At 34.2% G+C, this 23,142-nt stretch overlaps 1 protein-coding gene across 1 annotated transcript in view; it reads left to right on the top strand.

Moving 5' to 3' along the window:
- The first annotated feature begins 327 nt into the window (after positions 1 to 327).
- Positions 328 to 23,142, top strand: part of LOC111515046 (uncharacterized) — a 166,674-nt gene continuing 143,859 nt past the window's right edge. Inside the window, exons 1-2 of the mRNA XM_074178963.1 lie at positions 328 to 682; positions 2,035 to 2,177. The gene's annotated coding sequence lies outside the window, so the exon portion shown is untranslated. The remainder of the gene's footprint in view (positions 683 to 2,034; positions 2,178 to 23,142) is intronic.

Raw genomic sequence — 23,142 nt, 5'->3', positions numbered from 1 at the left:
TGATATTTTGATAATTTCATCCATAAATATAAAATTTCTATACATCTGACAATGTTGTATCCGAAAGAGGACTGATTATGAGCATGCGCATTGTATAAAACATTTGCAATTCGGAAATTTGAAATAAGTATATACATTATAATACCTATGGTTCTGACTGACAAAAATATATATTTACATGGAAAAGATACATTTGTTCTGAAAAAGGTATTGAGTTTCAAAGTTCCAATATTGCAGACCGCGTAGAATATTGTCCAAATGTCTATGCGTACTATTGCGTACTAGTAAATAATTAGGCACGGCGAAGTTTCCTTCCACGTCTACGTGGTTCTAGACAGATTTTATATGTAATCAATAACAACAAAAGTGAAGTTATCGTATTTCACGTATGATTGTGAAGTGTCTAGTGAAGATTTTTTATGTGTTTTTTGTGAACCCTAGGCTTATCTGGAAACCAAAACAGACCTCTTGATTCATACAAATAAATAAAAAATAATAAATGCTAGTTGGTGGCAACAAAACCTTGAAATATCAAATATAAACATTGTCACTAAATGAGTCTTTATAAACTTGAAATAGGTTCGAAATCTCTTTGATATCTCGCACAAAATATTCCACTGCGGTATCCTTTCAGGCGTGAAAAACATTTTTCCAAGGTGTTTCTTATTTGAATGGAAGTGAGGTTAGTTTCTACTGTGATATATTGATTTAGTGCTCAATATGTAATTTTTTGAATGGGTTGAAATTGGTTTTTCCAGTATTCAGTGATCGCCCCCTTAAGAACGGCAACTCTTTGATGTCTTCCATAAATTTGTATAAGGGATTAACGAGGTCTTACCTTTTAGCATGCGATTCCTCGCGTGTGTCAGACAATACGTAGTGAACTTACGTGACTCATTTGCTTAGAGTGTATCTTACAAGTCACCCATCCAGTCCCAGAGAAGGGATCGAACCTCAATTCACTATAGCGGTTGTGTCATGAGTGTATTACCTCATTAACTACATCAAATCATTGAAAGAAATATACATTTCACAAAGTTCTAAGATACACATTATATGCATGGGAACATTAGAAAATATTTTCATGCTTATTTTTATAGTTTCTGGGGTAAAAGTTCCATATACGTTGGCAATGGGATTGGCAAACAAACCCTTAATTCAATACCTTGGGCTTTGTGTGACATACATCCCTCTCAACTGTACTTCACATTAAAATCTAGAATTTCTGTCAGAAAATAACTACTTCTCGAGTTGATACCACGGCGGTTATTGAATTGAATCCAAGACGACGGTGCCTTATAAATAACATGCCGATCATATTATAACATCATTCTAGCCAGTCTCTGCCTGTTTGAAATCATTGAATCCTAGCTACTGCATTAACTTTGTCTGTCATATTGTCATAAAATGCAGAAAAGTCTTGAAGTACCCATTACATAAAATATTGAAAACGAAATAAGTGAATAATGAATAATACAAGAATTGATAATGAACTGAGATAATTTGAATGTAACAGACTCCTCAGGTTGGCATCTAGCTGGGTGAATGGTCAAGGATACTTTCACTGCTAATTACTATTTATACTCATTAATAGAATTTCTCAATGATGCTACCTTTGACACTATCTTGATTTATGTAATTTTAGAAAACAATTTAGAAGATTGGTATCATGTATCAGTCCCAACAATTTTGAACAATATTCCTCAATTTCTACAAAATTAAGTATGACCAGTGATGTGATCTTCGAACCGATTTTTACTACCTCATTTATTTTACCCAACATACTATATATCCCAATTTTGATACTCAAACTTTTATGAATCAGACTTTTAGTTTTTATTGATTTATTCATTCATTGGTTACATATTTTATGAGTAAGAAGGAGGTCAAGTATTGACATCTTGCAGAAACCATACCGATATACTATGACCGTAATTTTTAATATTTTGTTCACAAGTTTTGTTCTGAAAGTACTATCTACAAAAATATAAAATGTATATATGAAAAAATATTTTATTGATGTATATTTTGCAGAATGAAAACAAGTTCCGAAGATGGAAATGGATAGAAGCAGTTGTCGAGTGAATTATTATTATCCAATACTACAGTTTGAAACTATTTTCTTACCTGAATTGAAATATCAAAAAGAATTTGAAAGGTTTCACATTATGTTATCGGTGAGTATTTTGTAACTGATTGAAACATTTTATTAGATTTATTAAACCTGAAACTTCAAAAATTATTGAACATTATAGAAGAAATGATAAATAATCAGAAAAAATAATACAATTTAGAAATATGCAATTATACATAGTTTGAAAAAAATAGGACTACATATTTTCCCTTTCATGTAAATCGCATGTAAAACATCTGTTTTTGAATATAAATATATTGTTGGCTATCAAATCAGCTTAAGGGACGTCTGCTCTGATGAAGAAAAACGGAGCATTTGAAATGTTGACCATGAATGATGGCCATTTACCATTGAATAAAAAACGAAAATTTACATTGGACTGTTATTACTTTGGCATTTAATTTCAGTAGTTTTAGTTTACTTCAAATAGGCTCACTAATTGGCTTGACCTTGGCCTTGACAAAATAATTCACTGGAAAGTATCATTCACCATAAATTTTTCACATAGTCAGCCTTCGAATATACCCACTGACTATATGTGAAAAGTTTTCCTTCCTTATACAAGGAATTGAGCAAATTTCGGGTATGCGGTTGGTTACCTCGTTCACAGGCAGATGGGGCGATGACAAACCTCGTTGTTTGTTGTCCGCTTCAGCCTAGTTCAAAGAATGATACTCTGAAGGAATTCGATTTTCAATTATCGGAAGTCATCGACTTTACGTTGATGAAAAACACTACCTTGCCCTGACGAGTGGCCAAACAGCCCGAAACCAGTCTGCAAATGTGTTCCAATAATTGAAAATCTATTGCGGCAGTTCTATCGCCAACAGCAAATGCAGGAATAACTTCAGTGAAAAATCCTGCCTGACAACTGTTGGATGCAATCGAACGCCCTTCGTGGTATTAGCCAGGGGAGTAGTTGTTTTCTGATAGATGTCAGTCCATTAACCTACAGTGTAGCGAGTTGAGACTTGCCTGAACGAATTCTTTTAGATGACTTGATTCACCATAAATATTTATAGAAGTCTTCAACCTTTCACTACAAATGAGGGGTTCCCCCACCAATCGGATTACCAGTGATATCAGTCGAATTATATCTAGCTTTTTAAAATATTGTAATATGAATTGGGTATTGAGTGCTATTGAGTGGTCTTGGAAAATAGAAATTTTGCATTATTTGCGCTCTTGTCCAATAAAATTACATCTTTATTTTTTGAAAAAAAGTTTTATATTTGTGTAGAATTGAAAAAAAAATCAATATTGGATACATTTCATAATATCAATAATTCCCAGCTATGCTACATAGTATATTTTGGCAAATACTCAATAACAACTACTTGCCTGACTAATACCATGATGAATATTGAATTACAATTGATTAATATTTTTGCAACGTTCCTCACAGAGGATTGATGCTTCTATATGCTACCACTTCAGCATTTGTTTTGGTATTATTCAAAGAAGTAGTTTTCCGATGGAATTTCACCAAATCCCACAAAAAAATATCCGGTGTGGGCTTGTGCTTGTGCGTGTGTGAATTCACTGTATTTCACAATTCTTGATGGCCAGTAAATATATTAAACATGTTACTGACGACATTATCAGCTCCAGAAACTTCAGTGATCTTCTCCCAACATGTTAACACTTCAACTCGCTGAGTCACTGTGAGTTGGGGCAGGGTACAGTTATAAAGATGTCAAATTAATAGAATTTTTATTTTGTTCGCGAGTATAGAGAATGAATGGAGTCATTCTAACAAGAGGTAGTCCAAAACTTCGCTTTAGAAATGAATGTGATTGTTTCTGAAAAATCCAGGGATAGTTAGATTGGTGCGTTTATTCATTCATAATAAAATAATGATATATATATATATATATATATATATATATATATATATATAAAATAAATTTCAGACAAACCAGAACTTGATGAAAAAGATGCTTCGACTCAAGAAACAAACATTCTTTATAAATTGGTTAGACTGCAGTATATTCATTTATAGTGAAATAATTTTTACACCAACAAAAATGAATATCCGACAAACCAGATCCAGACGACAAAGATGCTTTGACTCAATAACAAATTGATCAGTTGATTCGATGAATTTGAAGTAAATTGCTTTTTTAAAACAAAATTATATCTTAATTTTCATGTACCCCCTAAAACTAACCAATATAAATATTTGTAAATTTGTTATCACAATAAAAACTATTATTTTTTATCGACCTTTGTAGGATATGTGGGAGGTACCCACAATCTAAAAAATATTAAAATTGTAATGTGGAAAATACCCAACGAAAACCAATAAAAACGGATTTTCCTACTCAAAAAATGACTTTCCTTCAATAATTGATTGTTGTTAATGTTTTACTAGCTGACTCAGCAAACGTCATTCTGCCATATGAATTATTTCTATAGAGTATCAAAATTGATGCCCAATAAAAACCAATTCATAAAATATACTCTAAATTGGGACTCATCCTGCGATGGAAGGTTGAATAGACCAATTCACTTTCGACCTAACCTAACTCTAAACATCTAGCGATATAAGATATACTTCACAACTTATTCTTATCTGTCTGTTTGTTCAAAATCTGTTTTTCCGTTAACCAGCTATCGCACCCCCTACGAACGATAACCCTCAGAAGTCGAAACTTGTGCGAGCTAAGGATTAACGAGGTATTACCTTTCAACGTGTGATTCCTAACACGGGAATGCAGAACTAGACACCTTCCTGAAGCACATCAACAACGTGAGTCCTTCCATCAATGTCATAATGGAGAAGAAAGTCCACAACGAATTGCTATTCTTAGGCATATTGGTAAAGAGAACCGACATATCGAAAACCCACTCACACAGTACAGTATCTGAACTAGGAATCCATCCACCATCAATCGACTAAGAGAGGATTGATCAAGACTCTACTAAACCGTGCTTTCGGGCTCTGTAATACAAAGGAAGGTTTTGAAGAGGAACTGGGCATCATCAAAAATGACCTTCAACGGAATGGTTACTCCAAAGTGATGGTGGAATAGGCTTTAGTTATAAGACAGTTAGAGCTCCACAAGGAAGGGAAGCCGCCACAACCAGTACTTGTACTTTCCTACGTCAGAGAATTGTCGGAAAAGATAAGAAGGATTGGGTCCAAGTGTAACATCAGAACCTGTTTCAGATCTGGGAACACTATCCGTAGCAGCCTTACAAAAACCAGGCCACCAAACGCTGACTGCGATTCCAAGAATTACATTTACCAGATACCCTGCGAGTGCATCGGTGAAACTAAGAGGCCATTGAAAGTTCGCATTGCCGAGCACAAGAAACACAGCGAGGAGAAACCAGCAAATCCGTAATAGCAGAGCATGTTTGGACTCATCAACATAACATCAAGTGGGCTCAAGCTGAAATCATCCACAAGGAGGAACACTGGTTTAGGATACAATCCAAAGAAGTTGCATATGTTGTTCAACAACGCATTTAGTGAAGCGAGCATAGAGATATGCAACATATGGAAACCTCTAATTAAGTGGAACACGACCAACTCCCGCCAAACGGTCAGTTTCCGCTAAAATCGATGAAGCGCAGAGAGGGAAGAGGGGATAGGTGAAAGCACTTGAATGACCTATAAATAGTCAGATCTCTGAGGAATAAGTCCAGTTATCACCCGAAGACGATTGTGGATACTAACAATCGAAACGTCGTAACGTAACTTGGTTTGGAATCTTTTGATTTTTATTTTTCATTTTTTGTTAATATTTTTTAATTTTCATCTCGTGTTAATAGTTCAATTTTTTTTAAATTTTTTTGGTTATTGCTTGTATTTTATGTCATTGTAATTTCAGTTTTTTTTTGTTTGATATAATTATTATTTTTCAGCTAACTTTTTTAATTTTTTACAGATTCTTTCAGGGATTTCAAATCAATTTATATTAGACAACGGAAGTATGAACTAATGAAATGCACTATGAAACATTGTCAACCACCTTCAAACTATTCTCATACCTACCGAATATACACAAGAAGTTTCATAAAATTTGATCGAGCCGTTTCGGAGAAGTGCGACCACAAACACAGTTACACAAGTTTTTTACATATTAGAAGATCACATTGAAGACGACCTCATTCAAAACATTCACTAGAGAACCAGTTGAATCTCCCAATTCTGAATTTTAGAGACTTCATTGCTTAGAAAATTTTCAACATATTTGAAATTTAAGAAGATGTAAATACATATAGTATTAAAATTACTGGAATCGAAATATTTGGATGAATTAGTTGTAAAAAAGTGAAATAGCTTCTTCAGAAGTATCCAGTACTAACTAACGAACATCCTGCTTGTATATAAAATAATAATTTGAATTTTAATGACTATTACTAATTGGCAAATTTCTACCTCCAATTTATTTCACAATAAATTTGCATCATTTTAGGAACAACTCCTTAAACTCTACATAAAATAAATACAAAACTACCTGTACCATAATTAAGACCTACCTTAATTACTAATTTCATAATTATACTACAAATTCAATAATTGGAAATTATTCAAATCTGTTTGGTGAGCGAGCAATAGTTCTGGAATGAGAAGATCAATTTATCATTTGTGAACCATTTTTTGACAGAGGGGCACACAAGTTCAGTATGATTGCCATGCATTACGTTTGGAGGAGAAAGGTAAAAAAACTTTTTATGGGTAGCACAGATGTTGAAAGAGGATTTTCCTTTCAAGAAATATTTTAACAAAGAACAGAACTTTCATAAAACTCACAACATTAAATGTAAAATTGAATTTACTAGATGGAATGAAAACTTATCTGTTGAACCAAAAAGGTTGCGGCATTCAAAGCATGAGAAATAGGAAAGCAATAAATGTTTTCAGAAATAAATTACATGATCTAAAAAAGAGAACAACCTTCAAATCTAATCGAACTCATCAAATGATTTGAGCAGATTTATTAAAAACAAGGACAAAATTTCAATGTTGGATAGTTTTGGAGTATATGAGTGGACTTGTGGATCTTGTCCCAAAATTTATATTGGCTAAACTGGGAGAACTTTCTCCACAAAATAAAAGAACATCGAAGTAGCTCTTTGAATGAAAAGACCAATTCAATATTTGCAAACCATCTTTTGACAGAGTGGCAAGAGTTCAATCACAATTAACACAAATTGCAATTCAATATTTTGGAATGCAACAGATTTAACCATTGTAGAGGTAAACAGATAGAAATTACTATATTATGGAAAAGCAAATTTTAGCTGCTTTTCGACCAATTCACAAACGACATGTGTGATTAATAGGAAATTATTTTTTGTTTCCCTCACTGATTGTAGAGCTCTGAACTATGTCAAGCTGATGTGTTTCTCAGTTGGCATATGTCAAACACCCCTCTGGTGATGAAGTTTGCTATATATTCTGTTGTTTCGAATTGTAACTTGACTTCAAGAAACTTTTATCCTGAAAAACATTACCAGCAGCATGATACTTTAAAAAATATCACAGAAAGTATTGTTGATAACACAAAACTGTAAGAGCTTATTACTTTCATCAGTAACATTATGATTTCAACGATATTTTTAAATTGTATTAGGTTGTGTCAAAAGTTGTCCGTTTTAATGTCGATTGTTTTCGTAGATCTTTATCTCATTACCTGTTTATTCTAGTGTGCTGTGGTATTTACTGATTGATAGAGAATTTCGCATTCTATACATTGATATTGTTAATTTTTTCCAGTCTCTTTTTAGCTTATCACTATATAATGTCAATAAGCGATTTTCGGTCAAATTTTCCCTACGAATTCAAATTGAACCAAAATGCTTCCGAAACAGCCCGAAAAATTAACCAGGTGAATAGAATAGAATAGAATAGAATAGAAATTTATTCATCATTAAAAGATTTTATACATGTGGTACATACAGTATAAAACTTTATCAGACTAGTCAGAACCGAACATAAAGCAACTGTGCTTATCTATAGTTAGTGTATATATACATGTTATTAGAAGTTAAGTATACATAATAAAAAGATGCAAGAACAGTGACAGATAATATATGCAAGTAGCTTAAATTAGTAAAAATTGTGAAATCTAATTTTTTTTTATTATTATTATTTGTACAAGTAAAATAAAGTGACTACACAATAATAGCTAGTGTTGAAGAAATTCTTCAGTACTATAAAATGCATTTTTGGTAAGGTAATCAAGTAAAGAACTTTGGAATTCAGTGAAATTACATGTGTTTCCAAATAGCTGAAGTGCTTTATTATAGCAGATGATACCTTGATAACTTGAGGATCCCTGACCAAGAGCCAGTCGAGAGTAGGGTAGTCGCAGTTCATTACCATTCCGAGTGTGATGTTTATGTATCATGTTATTTTTAATGTAGCTTGATTCATTTTTCTTGATATTCATTGTTATGATTAATATATACAGTGAAGGCAATGTTAAGAGTGCCAGTTCAGTGAAGGTATTTCTACAGGATTCTCTGTGACGTAGACCTGCCATACATCTTATTATCCTTTTTTGCATAGTGAATACTTTTGTCATATGGGTGGAATTTCCCCAAAAGGCCAGCCCATAAGACATTGCAGACTGTATGAGTGCAAAATATGTCAGTTTGAGTACCTGCAATGAAACTGTTCCCCGTAACTGTCTCATTACAAAACACAAGCTACTCATTTTTGAGGTAAGATTTTCTGCATGTAGTTCCCAAGTCAGTTTTTGGTCAATTGTAAGTCCTAAGTATTTAATATGACTGACCTGCTCTATAGATTTATGATCGATTCTTATGAGGGGACTGTAATCATATGTAGTATTTTTTTGTTGGAAGAGCATGAAGACTGTTTTGTTTATATTAACTTGTAAACCATTATTTTTACACCAGTGTGAGAATTCTTCTGCAGTTTTATTTGCAACTTCTATCGAGAGTGGAAGGTTGTTTTTCGCTACTACTAGGCTTGTATCATCTGCATATGCTATAGTTTTATTTGGTAACAAAGATGCAAGTATTATATCACTCATAAAGATGATGAAAAATAGCGGGGCTAGTGTTGATCCTTGTGGGACCCCCATTTTAACAAGGGCAGGTTCTGATTTTACCGAATCAATAACTACTACCTGCATCCTGTTTTTTAGATATGAGGCAACCCAGTCATTGGCTATCCCCCTAATCCCTATTCGGTTAAATTTTTCAAGAAGTAATTCGTGATTAATGGTGTCGAAAGCCCTAGTAAGATCAAAATATAGGCAGACTGGAAATTGCTTCTCATTTAGGTTCATATATACGTGATCACAGAGTTCATTTATCGCAGTAGATGTTGATCTTTTCTGCCTAAAGCCGTGCTGGCAATCAGGAATAATTTTGTGCTGTTCAGTGAATTTACTCAATCTCATATAGTAGCTATAATCAATTATTTTTGCTAGTTGTGATTGCAGACATACGTTTCTGTAGTTTTTTACTTCATTTTTTGATCCTTTGTTTTTATAGATCGGGACAGATTTTGATATTTTGAGCGCATCCGGATAAATCCCTTCACAGAATGATTTGTCTATAATGTATGATAGGGGATGACATATAATGTCACTGACAGCCCTCAAGGTTTTTCCATGTATTTCATCTACACCTGGAGTTGGCGTTTTTGTTGTTTTTTTTATAATATCTTGAACCTCCATTGGGGTTGTCGAGTATAGAAATAAACTATTGTTAAAAAATGATGCTAATTTTATATCTTTTTTTGGCTCGATTTTCTCAATATTTATGAAGAAATCATTGAAGTAATTACCAATTGCTTCCCTATCTGTTATTATATCATTGTTGTTAGTGAGTTCAATTGTATTTCTAGTTTTTGTGATGTTTCTACTTTCATTAATAATTTTCCAGCTCTCCTTGTTTACATTACTTGCATTCAAGATTCGTTTATTATTGTACTCTGTTTTAGTTTTTTTTATTAGCTCTTCATATAGGTATTTAAGTTTTTTGTATTTGTTTTTTATGACTTCATTATTAGTAGACTTAACTATTTTACACATATCACATACCATTTGATGTAGCTCTTTAATGTCCCTAGTTATCCAGGGTTTGTCCCTATTTTTAGTTGTCCTTACTTTTTTCAGTGGAAATGCATTATAGTAATGGAATTGAAATGTTGTATAGAACATATTGAAACTTTGATTTACATCTGTATATTTGTACACATCTTCCCATTCTTCGTCAATTAATAAATTCCTGAAAGTCATCAAGTTATCATCTGAATAATTACGACTATAGGTTATGTTAATATTCTTACTGTGAAGTGTTGGTAACTCAAATATACACAGTTGAAATCTATGATCTGACAGATGGGTGTCCTCAACATATACACCTGTAGCAGAAATATTGCTGATTATAACATCTATACCCTTATTGAGACGTGTGGGAGAAGTGATCTGGTTATTCATATTGAATTCGCAAAAGATATTTTTTATTTTTCGTGATTCACAGTGATCAGTTAGTAGATCTACATTTATATCACCACATAGAATGTAGTAGTTGTTTTTTATGTAAAGGTTACACATCAGATCATAGATTTCATCTATAAATATATTAATATCACTGTTTGGTGTTCTGTACACTGTTATAATATATAATTGGCAATTTTTACAGTTTGTTTCAAAGGTAGCTATTGTTACTTCGAAGTTTTTTTCTATACATTTGTTAAAGGAAAAAGGTTTGAGAAAACAACTTTTCTTTGATAGGATACAGACCCCACCATGTCTATGAATTTCTCTACAGTAATTATTAACTAAATTGTAGTTCGATATGTTTAGGACTTTAATTTCTGGTGCTGTAAGCCAGTGTTCTGATAGGCATACAATGTCTGGTTGATTGCGGTCCATTAGAACTTCTAGCTGTTGAATTTTCCTTGTTGCCATGCCCTGGATATTGAGATGCATAATGGTTAGAGATGATTTTACATTTTGCCCTGATACTCTTCCGATATTTTTGACAATGATGGTGATATTGAACACACTCTTCGATGTTGGTTTGCGAAATTTCGTCCGGAGATTTTAGCCCTGAATATGAGCCTTGAAGTGGTCGACCTACAGTAATCCAGGACGATGATTTGAAGATCCTGGTGTAGACTGACCCATCACAATTGGTGCGTGGGATGGCGGAAGAACTGGGCGTCAGCTCACATGCGGTTTTTGATGATTTAAAACGTATTGGAAAGGTCAGGAAGCTCAAAAAGTGGGTGCTCCACGAGTTGAACGATCGATAGAAATTGTCACGTTCTGAGGTCTGTTCTTCTTTGCTTTTGCGATCCTTTTCAGGATCGGATAGTCACGTGTGATAAAACAAGAGACAACAGGAGATGTTCAGGACAGTGGTTGAACATCGATGAGCCACCCTAGCACTTCCAAGAGACAAAAACCCATCCCTTTGGAATACAAACGAAATAGAAAAAATAATTTTTGTATGATTCAGCGTTCATATAAAAGTATTTGTTTAGAAAGTATTTTTCTTTCTTGTAATCCAATGTTCATATGAAAATAGCTGATTCGAGAGGGTTTTTTCTTCTAGTTCCTGTCTTAAAGTCTTTACATGATCCTCACATATTTGTATAGATTTAATCTTTGAAATTAATTGCTTCCTTCCATTCTTTGGAAGATACCAAGATTTTTTGTATCAAGATGGTAGAAAGCTAAAACTTTTCTTTTCCAAAAATTAGTCTCCTAAAAATATACCCTTTCAATTTATTTACTGGGATATTACAATTTAAAGTAGACTCATGAAAACGGACAAAACTTTCGAAACAACCTAATATATTATGTAATCCATGTCAATTTAAGTTCCAGGTCGACATTTTATAAAACACCATTGGATCTGCTACATGTATGTAAAGAAGTCAGTAAAACCTGTTCTATTCTATTCTATCATAAAGAACACTGGTCATTAAAATGTTATCTGTTTTTTGTCACATGAAAACTTGTATCATACTTTGAATCCACTAGAGCCACTAACCAATATTGTATCAATGAAAAAAATTAACACATCAGGTTTTCTCTTGACATCAAACATACATTTTCGTAAAAAATACAAAAATGAACTACACTAGAAGAAATTATAACTTAATGTATAATAAATATTTATGATTTTCGTGAATATTTGTCTTCTGGTGGGGGTCCCTTCTGAGTTTCCAACAATGATCTGCTAGCATTCCTGGACTCCATTTCCATTCATAACTCTTCTCCATTAGGAATATGTCCTGATGGAATCTCTCTCGTTGTTCTTCACTCACAGCACCCAACATATATATTTTTTAGGACACCCCAAAGCTTTATATGACATTATTAGTTCCTTTATTAGTAAGGTTTTATTTCATCGTCACGATGTCGAAAATAAGACTTTTGTTTCAGGAGAAAGTAAATTACAGTCGTTTAATCCAGACCCCAAAAGCTTAGCCTGTTTTTTTTAGACAAACTCAAATTATACACTAAATCGTTTTAATCACTTCGTGTCAATGAGTGCGGTTCTTTTGAAGTTTGCGGTTCATAACTTTTCATATTCCTCATGCCAACAAGTTCCGGACTGGAGTCTCAACTTTTCTGGTCGTTGTAATGCGTTTTATTTTTGTTTGACTCAAATAAAAGGCAATACAATGAAGTCCAAAAATACTCTCCAGCATCCAAACTTGTTCAAATCATTGGTATACCAAATAGCAAATAGATATCTAGGTTCTTGTTCAGCCTAACCTAATAGGAGTTTCACACATGTTACACAAAATTTATGTGGGACTCAGAATTTATCTTGATGCTGCACAGTAAATCCAAAATATTCTAAGGGAGCGAAATTTCGACGCTAGGATGTAAAAGTTGATTCTCCACACACATAACAAAACTGTCAGGGTTAGTGGAACACTTTCGTGGCATATTTGGGATATACCTATTGAAAATAAAATGTATGTTAGCTGATGCAATAGGTAGTTAGTTATACAGCAGCCTAATTGACTTTATTCAAACAAATACATGTATATAAGGTCAGAAATGAATAAATAGCTGTCACAAAAAAACTAGAATTGATTGAAACAAAATTATTATATATTTATAATGGGGATAGGCCAACATAAACAAAAAAACATCACAAAGTTCATGCGACAAAAACACTATTGACCAGTGGAATCAGGGAATTTTGGTATACAGAAAATTTGGAGAATCATGAAAGATGAGAGTATGGTCGTCGTATATCTATTTCAGTATTTAATACAAAATTATTAATTCTTGTGGTTTTGTTAATAGAGTGAAATTTTGGAACTATCGAAACCTACTCAAATTCCTATTATATCTTCTGGTAAAGTGGACCTTTATGTTCCTTTCATTCAGAGCCAAAGATAAGTGACTACTTTTTTAAAAATTTCTCTCGAAAAATACCCTCAAAAAATAGCATATAAAATCATGTTTTATAATATCTGAATTGGACAAAAACTACTATTAGAAGACAATGAAATAAAATTATTAACATTCTGATTAGGCAACCCATCCTACATTTGAACGCTACGTGGTAATCTCTTTTCAACTAAATTAAATCGTGATTTTTGTGAATGATGATAATGTTCATGTCAATGGAGGCAAAATATCCATATGCAAAAACGTTTTTTAAATCTACCTATCAAATTACCTGGAAGACAGGTTACTGAGGTAGCGTTTAAATGTAGGGTGGGTTGCCTAACGTAAAGGTTATTCATTTCGATCCATTTTCTTCTCCTATATGTTGAGGACTGTTGAAAGTTTGTACGGATATGTTGGATGGCGAAACACGTGTTCCGTTTTGGTAAAACTGTTTAGTGAAAATCTCATAAAGTTTTTCTTGATTATGTTATGGATTCTCACCAGGTATCGGCCGATTCCATCGCACATCCCAGTATTTTGTTATTGTTCTTATCGTTATTTTCTACCTGACTGATACCTAATCTTCAACTTCTTTTCTACCTGTAATTGCGTACGAGTAGAAAAACGGTGCTATTAGGAATGGGTTAGGTTATGTTAGGTCCAAAGTGAGTGGATCTATTCGAACCTCCACCGCAACCCGCAAGAGTTTATTGCGGCTCACACCTATTGACACTCGACCAAATAAACCCAGCTTCTTAACGAAGCCGATTAGTTTGTATGGTAAGTGGTTTTTCAGGTTAGATGGTAAGAGTACGGCTCTGCCCAACTCTAAAAGCCTGATTCGGTGGCAATGTGCTCAAGTCTATATGTAGTCCATCTAGCCTCTCTGGGACCTTTATCACTGTTGTGGATCTCATTCCACATTTTTTAATTTTTGAACTTACGAAGGCATCTCAAAACTTGTTGTTTTGTATCGGTCTCAGTAATTTCAAGCATTCTTTACTTGTTCTCTAGCCGTTCTATATGGCATGTTGAGCAACACTGGACTTCTCTGCTCTATGAAATCGAATATGTTTTTTTTATTCAAGTATTGCATGTACAAAAAAAATATTACAATTTTTTTTTACAAAATGGGGTTAGATTTGCTCTCTGAGTAAAACATACCCCTAGGCATAATTGCCTGTGTGTGTGTGTTTTATCCAGGGCTTCTCTAAAAAAATAAACTATTAGTATTGTATATAAAATTATCTTAAACAGTTTGGCGGGTAAAGATTTACACTATAAAAAAATATAAATAAGGAAGGTAATTACCTATTATGTAAAGCATAACTTCAAAACACCTGTATATTTAATGTGTGCACGTATTTTTGTATGTGAAACATGTTCCTTGTGACATGTGTTCGTTTAGTTTGACATTTTTTTATAGCAATCTTCATAGCTCATTTTGTCAGTCCCAGACTTTTCCAACAAGACAACCGAACACTGAGGGGGTTGTCTTCTAACTATTGGTAATGGAGGAGAAATATAAATCCTGCTATTGTAGCGGTAACTTCCAAAACTGTCAAAAGAAACTACACTAGTCTAGTTTCTTAACCAAAATAATTCAGCTGGCCAATAACTTCAGCCAATAATCATCATTCGAAAAATATGTTCTCGGAAAATTTCTGTCATATTACTTTATATGTATGTTGAAAAAAAAATATGTTTTTCCGTTAACCAGCTATCGCACCCCTACGAACGACAACCCTAAGAAGCGAAACTTGTACTAGCTGAAGACTAACGAGGTCTTATCTTTTAATGTGTGATTCCTAACACGGGTTGGACGATAGCAAGTGAAAATCGATCGTTCAGCCTGCGGCTCAACCCATCGACAGACACATCGGCCGATTGACTGAGTGAACGAAGCACCCACGTTGAACCGCGCCTGGCTACCGCTCAAAGAAAAGAAAAAACAAAACCTTCTCACACTCATTCGATTCATAATATAAACTTATTTGGATCCTCGCATACTAGATTAGCGCTTAGCCGAAATGGGGGCACATGTTGGCGAATCAAGGTCAGTCGCTTGTCAACTATCTCACATTTCATTCAAACGCTACTGTCAACATATATCAATGGCGATGGTCAGAGTGGGCCTTTATCGAACACCTTCCCATTACGTTTTTCTGTTGATGATGAACATATACAGCGTGACTCATGGTCGATGGTAGGTTAGACGTTTCTGGAAAACGCAAAGCATGATTTTTCTGAAAATTTCACCTCTCACATTTCCTTACCTGTTCTATCGATCTAAAATATTTTCAGCATTGCGGCGTTGCCACTTCTATCAAAAAGTCCTAGCAATTATGCTTTTTTAATTGGAACACCCCGTATATTAATACATTTTTGGAATCGCTCTAGTATTTTAATATTTTTTTGTTAATAATGTCCTATACCTATCTCTATCTGTTTTCGAGATAAAAAATAAATTGTGTTAAATATGGTCCAAAACATAGCCTTAATTGAAATTAAGTACATCTGTACTCTCATTTCATGAAAAGTTGATATTTTAATGATAGTTTGGACAAACTCGAAATATTCAAATAACACCAAGAAATCGACTCCATATCATACAGGGCGTGCTAAAATTAGTGCATAAAAGTAGTCGAAAGTTCATTTTTTCAAATGAAACCCCCTGTATATTACTCGATAAATTGAAAGATGGTGAAAAATGCTTCAAGATGATATACATGTCCCTATACCTAAATCGTCAAGTTTTCTTAATAAAGCCGTTTTTGTGGACAATTAGTTATTCACGTTTTACCTACAAGTGTTGAAAATGGCATTTTATTTTGTGAGTGGGGATTATTGCAAAACGAGCGTCAGCAAGTGGAGCAAACTCACGAGCAAAATAAAATCACTTTTAACAAATGTATCATACAAATTTTTTTGTATAACGTTACTGCTGATAATAAAAAAATTATTATATACAAGGCATATGTTACAACTACATACGCCAACTCACGTTATTTTAAGGAGGATTATTGGTTAGTCATGAAGGACTTTCTACAGTTGGACTGAATACTACTTCGTCATCGTCAGTAACTTCACAGGGATTTAATATTACCAATAGCACGAACTGCATGTGTGAACTTATCTAAATGATTTTTTGGTAGGTGTTCTGATTGAAGTGTTTCTATCAAAGAGATTTTCAATAACAGTTGTACAAAAAATAATTTTTAAAGAATTTGATTTCTAGGTAGCCGTGGAAATATCAAGCTTATGACAGTGTGGTGACTTTTATAAGTAATTGATAAATGGTTATTGACGGTGTTTCAAAAAATCGCCAAAAATGAATGCAAATATTGATTATTCAAACGAAGTTCTTATGAAATTATTTATTATACACGGACAGTGTGATCAAATCATTGCCAGAACTTGTAGAAAATTCAACCAAATGTATCCTGAATTAACACCAATGAACGAGAGGAAGTTTGTAAGATTACAAAATAATTTCCTTAACTATGGCTCTATGTTAAAAACGCCTTCAACATTACCAAAACCTGTTACTTCAAATGAGGACAATACTGTTAACGTTTTGGCATATTTTTATGCATATCCAGAAGCTTCCATTCGCAGTGCAGAAAAAATTTAGGTGTATCACATGCTTCAGTACAACAAATTTTGAAAAATCACGGAATGCATCCGTATAAATTTACCAAAGTTCAAGCTCTAAAAGCAGAAGACTTCGAACGTAGAATGCATATTTGTGAATCCCTTTTGATTCATACCCAGGAAGATTGGGAATTTTTGTCAAAAATAATTTTGAGCGACGAATCAAAATTTACGAGGGATGGTATTTTCAATAGAAGGAATGACATTTTTGGGCTGATCATAATCCTCATGTTACAAAAGAAATGGGTTTTCAAGAAAAATTTGACCTGAATGTTTTCTGTATTCTGAGGAACAATAAAATTAGCTTTTTTATTCATGAAGATACCCTGAATGCAGAGATATATCTCCAAATATTAAGGACGACTGTAACCGATTTTCTTGAAAATTTGCCTTTAGAGGAATATAGGAATTCGTGGTTTCAACTGGACGGAGCGCCTGCTCATTCCACCCAGGAAGTTTCCAGGAAACTTGACGAACACTTCGACGATCGTTGGTTTAGGCGTTTAGGGCCGTGGGATTGGCCACCGAGATCACCAGATCTCACGCCACTTGACATTTTTTTATGGGGTGTTTTAAAAGAAAGAGTATACAGTACTCCAGTGCCTACCAAAAAAGAATTGCGACGGCAAATAGTGCGGAGTATTGATGATCTGGATTCCCAGGAAATTGAAAAAGCAACCACAAGTCGCGTACAAAAAAATATTTTAAAGTGTTTTGAATGTAATGGACAACATTTTCAGCATTTATTCTGTTATTGTCTGTACTTTCGCATGTTTTAGCCCACAAAATCTTACTTTTTACCTAGAAATTTTCGTACAGTTGTTCCCTGGAAACTTTGAGCCATAGTTAAGGAAATTATTTTGTAACCTTACAAACTTCCTCTCGTTCATTGGTGATTTTTTACACGTTCTGACAATGATTTGATCACTGTTCATGTGTATAATAAATAATTTCATAAGAACTTCGTTTGAATAATCGATATTTGCATTCATTTTGGAAGATGATTCGAAACACCGTCGATAACTCTTTGTGAATTACTTATAAAAGTAACCGAACTGCTATAAGCTTGATAATTCCACTGCTACCTAAATCCAAATTCTAAAAAAAATAATGTTTCTAGAAGAAGCCACTTTATTGAGAAAACTTGACGATTTAGGTTTTAGGACATTATTAACAAAAAAAGTATTAAAATATCAGAGCGATTCCAAAAAAATAAAGTTGCTAAGACTTTTTGATGGAAGTGGCAACGCCGCAATGCTGAAAATATTTTAGATCGATAGAACAGGTAAGGAAATGTGAGAGGTGAAATTTTCAGAAAAATCATGCTTTGCGTTTTCCAGAAACGTCTAACCTACCATCGACCGTGAGTCACGCTGTATATTCAAGTAAAATGTATAGTGCAATTTTCACTGGATAGCTTATAACACTTCTACACGTGTTTTCACTATACAATAACTTCCTCGGGCTCGTTCATACTGAAAGTATTATTTGAATACGTTATGGAATAACAGATATTTGCCTTGACAGTATGTTGATTGCTGATGGCAAACAATGGCATATATAATGGTGAATGCCAATTAGGAATGCGCTAGGCTTCTCATCTATTTTAGAGCTATGTAAAGAATCGGGTACCATTTTAAAGGTGATACAGAGCGATCGATTAGAGAGTGTCCGAATTTACTTGAAGATGTTCTCGGCGAGGTTTTTCAGGTGGACATCCACATAATAGTAGCCACGTAATAGAGCCCACGATGCAAAATAAGGATTTATTCGAGCGTCATAGAGACATATTAGGTTGCAAAGCTTAGATGATGGGAAGAAAAAATGTTATATAATATATACCTTTTCATCGGAGGGGGAAGCGGCTATAGATTTTATAATATGTAAAAAATACTGTTGCATGGACATACTCGAGCGTGTCAGATACTGATAGCATCAATGTCCTACGTATTTTTGATAATGTTCGTATGTTGATCTGATCGTCTGCATGATGCGGGTGGTTGAACGTAAGGGTTAAAAGTGAAAAAAAAATTTAATCGAGCGCGTCTGATTTTCTAAGGGGGTGTTAAGTGCAACAAAAAAACTTTCATTCAATAATCTGACGATTTCGATCTGACGCTAACTCGCGGCCATTATAACAATGTGTGAAAAAAATCGCCATTTTGAAATACTCAAGCGCGTCAGATTAAGATATATATCGTTCATCTTTATGTTCTAGACGTGCTGTCTCATAATCTGACTAGTATCTAGAGGGATTCGCCTAATCTGACAAAAACATTTTTTTAAATTTTTTTTTTGTTTAATTCATTGAACTTAATTAGTTGAAAATCTCAAGAAATATCATGCAAATAAATATGTGTTTGTTTTTTAAGTGGAATACTTGTATTTATAAGAAAATAATTAAAAAAATGCTCAAAAAATCAATTGAATAATTAATCATCATCTTCATCACGAAGGAGTCTCTGTGAACAGCTGTGATGGCGTTATGGCAACAGAATTCAGAGTGGGGACGGAGTGAGAGAGTAATAGATAGAGAAAAAGTGAATAGAGAATAGAGAAATAGAAACTCGGAGAGGGAAATTTAGGTATCACACAGGTACACGCATTAAACTTTATCGACGAATTTTTGTTATTTCGGCTTGCGGAAATCGTCAGATTTTATATTTTTCGTTATCTTTGAATTATTTCCTTCAAAATAAAAAAAAAAAATTAGCTACGCTCGAGAATGTCGAAATGACGTTATTTTTTTTACAACTTTGCTGCCCTCCCCTTTCTTTACGTCACTCTCAAATTGTCAGATTACTGGAATATACACTTTTTAGCATGTAATTAACCCACCCTACCTTAATCTGACGCGCTTGAGAATTTCTGATGATCAATTTTTTTTTACTTATCTGATCCTTCATCCTTCACGGGCCGCCTTATATATGGGGCTCATATTTGGTGGAGGTACTTAACCGGGTGCAAGGTATCTCCCTGTATATTAATCTGTCGCGCTTTAGTAAATCCCGAAGTCCCCGCTTGGGCTCCCCTATTATAATGGCTACTAAGATTCAGGTAGAAGACGTTCATAAACCTTTGAATATGGGTCCTATATTTCTGCGCACTGGCCACAGGTAACAGAGGCATGCAAAATTATGGGAAATAGGATTGTCTTGATTAGGAACATTTTTTTCCGATAATAGGATAGGGGTGGTTTCTAACAGCGTTCGCTAACCCGAGCCTCTTTGTGATAAAATACCTGATTATTAGTTTCCTGTCCGGGGTAACCCCAGGTATTTGCTTCGTTCGTGCAAAAATCTCCTGTCCGGGTCTTGTTAGGTCGTTTCGTTCCTTCCTCTGATGATCGCTTCTTTGGTGGCTTTTTGAGATCTACTATTCTCTTGTTGGCCTATTTGAGAGCTTGCACTTTCTTGTACAGTTCTCTGATCACGTCAGTTCAGGCACTTTGCTTTTTAACGCTGTGTTGACTTCTCTAGTTGTTTAGTTTGTTCTCCAAGTCCCCCTTGTTCATGTCCCATATTCCAATGGTGCCTGAAAATAACCTACAAAAGAAATGTGTTCGTAGGAAAGCGGGTAGTTCGAAGAATAACTAATTATTATAGTCCTGAAAGTTACTGAAGCGATTTCAGGTAGTTCTCACGAACGATTATGGTTGCGATAAGAACTGATTATAACTCGGGCAGTATTGACATATGTAGTCTCGTTCAAGCTCAGGTCTCGACTTAAATCACGACTATGAAATTGCTCTAACATTATGTGTGGTTTTATTCTTGATAATGGGGTCAAACCCGAAACCGGTCGTATAAATAAAATCTACCAGTGGTATTTAGACAAAAGTGTTTTTTATTCATTTAATTTAAGTGCACTAACAGTAGTTGGCTATAAAATGAAGGTTGTTTTTAAGCTGTATACGAGTATTTCATGTCTAGCTTCACTACATTTTTTCCACATCATTATCTCCGTCATTTTGATATTGTAGGAATTAAGCATATTCGTGATAGCATATGAAAATTTTTCACGCGTGCTCTTTATTACCTTCCTCTGAACAATATATTTTATTATTGTAATAGAAACTTCAAAGTGACTTCCCTATACATAAAATTATTCTAATACATTTATTATCGAATGAACCACGAACTTCTTTCCTGCTTGAGATAAAATATAAGGTGGCGTTTGTAAACAAGGGAGAGTTACTTAGTATACCTCGAGAAAACTTACACCGATTCATTGATACAAAAAATAATTACCACATTACAAAACTATGAAGAGAGATGCCGTGAAGAAAAATAAAATGAAAATGAAAAAAAAATGTTTTTCTAGGAAGCTAACTTGATTTATTTGAATCAACTCTAGTTCGTAGACCTTCTTCATCCTTTTTTTCCTTTCTTAATTCACGGTTTTTCTTATCTGCAACTTCATATTATTATTAAGCCTAACTATGACTCATTACACAACACAACAAAGTTTTTGTTTCGGGGTTGAAATTAGATGATTTTAATGTATTTCCACGTGTTAAAACCGAAAGTGACCAAATAAATTATATATAATATACATATATTATATATATGTATATTGAGTTTTCAACAAATGAAATATTTCATCACCAACAGTTGGTACACATGTTTGTTTACATAACACCCCTCTCATCAGCTGTTCTTAAGTAGTAAACATAACCTATGTGAGTTTGTCAATTGTACGCACGTGGTTGCTATTGAAATTATCGTGTGAAGTTGATTTTTAAATTAATTTAAGTGCTGATCTGAAATGCCTCGAAAGTGTGTGAATTCTGTCGATAGCTTTTGCTATATATGTGGTGAAATAACATTTAAGGCTCAGAAACGTAAAATGACACCTATCGTTAAGACAGCCTATGAACATTATTTTGGTGTGAAAGTTGGGGACCAAGATAAATCATGGGCTCCTCATATATGTTGTAATTTTTGTTCCGTCATATTGCGAGAGTGGCTGAAAAATAAAAACCGGGCAATGGCTTTTGCAGTACCTATGGTTTGGCGTGAGCCTACCAATCATACAGACGACTGTTATTTCTGCTTAACTCCTCCCATTAAGCAAGGTTTATCTATGATGAAAAGAGGAACGGTTAAATACCCTAATCTCCCATCTGCTCTTCGGCCTGTACCACACTCAGACAATTTGCCAGTCCCTTCTCCACCCCAAAACTATGAAATTTTAGAGGAAGGTGATGAAGACTGTTTAGAAGGAGCAACCCATCCTTCTACATCCTATGACCCTGATTTTGAGGTAAGCGATAGGTCTAGTGATCCGCACAGAATTAGTCAAGCAGAGTTGAGTGACCTTATAAGAGATCTTCGCTTGTCTAAGGAAAAGGCTGAGCTGTTAGGGTCAAGACTACAACAGTGGAATCTTCTAAAATATGATGTGAAAATATCTCAGTACAGACAGCGTCAAAAAGATTTGCTTCCTTTTTTTGAGAAAAAAGAAAACCTCGTAGTTTGTTCTGATGTTAATGGTTTGATGGACTGCTTGAATTTGGATCACACTCCATATGAATGGAGACTGTTTATAGACTCTTCAAAACTAAGCTTAAAAGCTGTACTTCTGCATAATGGAAATCAGCTACCCTCTATTCCTATAGGTCATGCAGTTCACATGAAGGAAACGTATATAAATATGAAAACACTTCTCCAATCAATCAAATATGAACAACACAAGTGGCACATCTGTGGTGATCTGAAAGTCATTGCTATACTCCTAGGAATGCAATTAGGGTTCACCAAGTACTGTTGTTTTTTGTGTCTGTGGGACAGTCGGGATAGAAAATCTCACTATAAAAAAATGAACTGGCCTACACGAGACCTAAACCCTAATGAGAAAAATGTAGTTTACGAGCCTCTTGTAGATCCTAAGGATGTTCTCCTTACCCCATTACATATTAAGTTGGGACTAATGAAAAACTTTGTGAAGGCCATGGACCAGGAAGGACAAGCTTTTAAGTACTTGAGAGCAAAG

Source organism: Leptinotarsa decemlineata, unplaced genomic scaffold (genome assembly GCF_025532065.1).
Source record: "Leptinotarsa decemlineata unplaced genomic scaffold, Ldec_3_MD MMD2_tig00004307_RagTag_RagTag, whole genome shotgun sequence".
NCBI lineage: Eukaryota > Metazoa > Arthropoda > Insecta > Coleoptera > Chrysomelidae > Leptinotarsa > Leptinotarsa decemlineata.
This window is presented reverse-complemented; position numbering and strand designations above follow the sequence as displayed.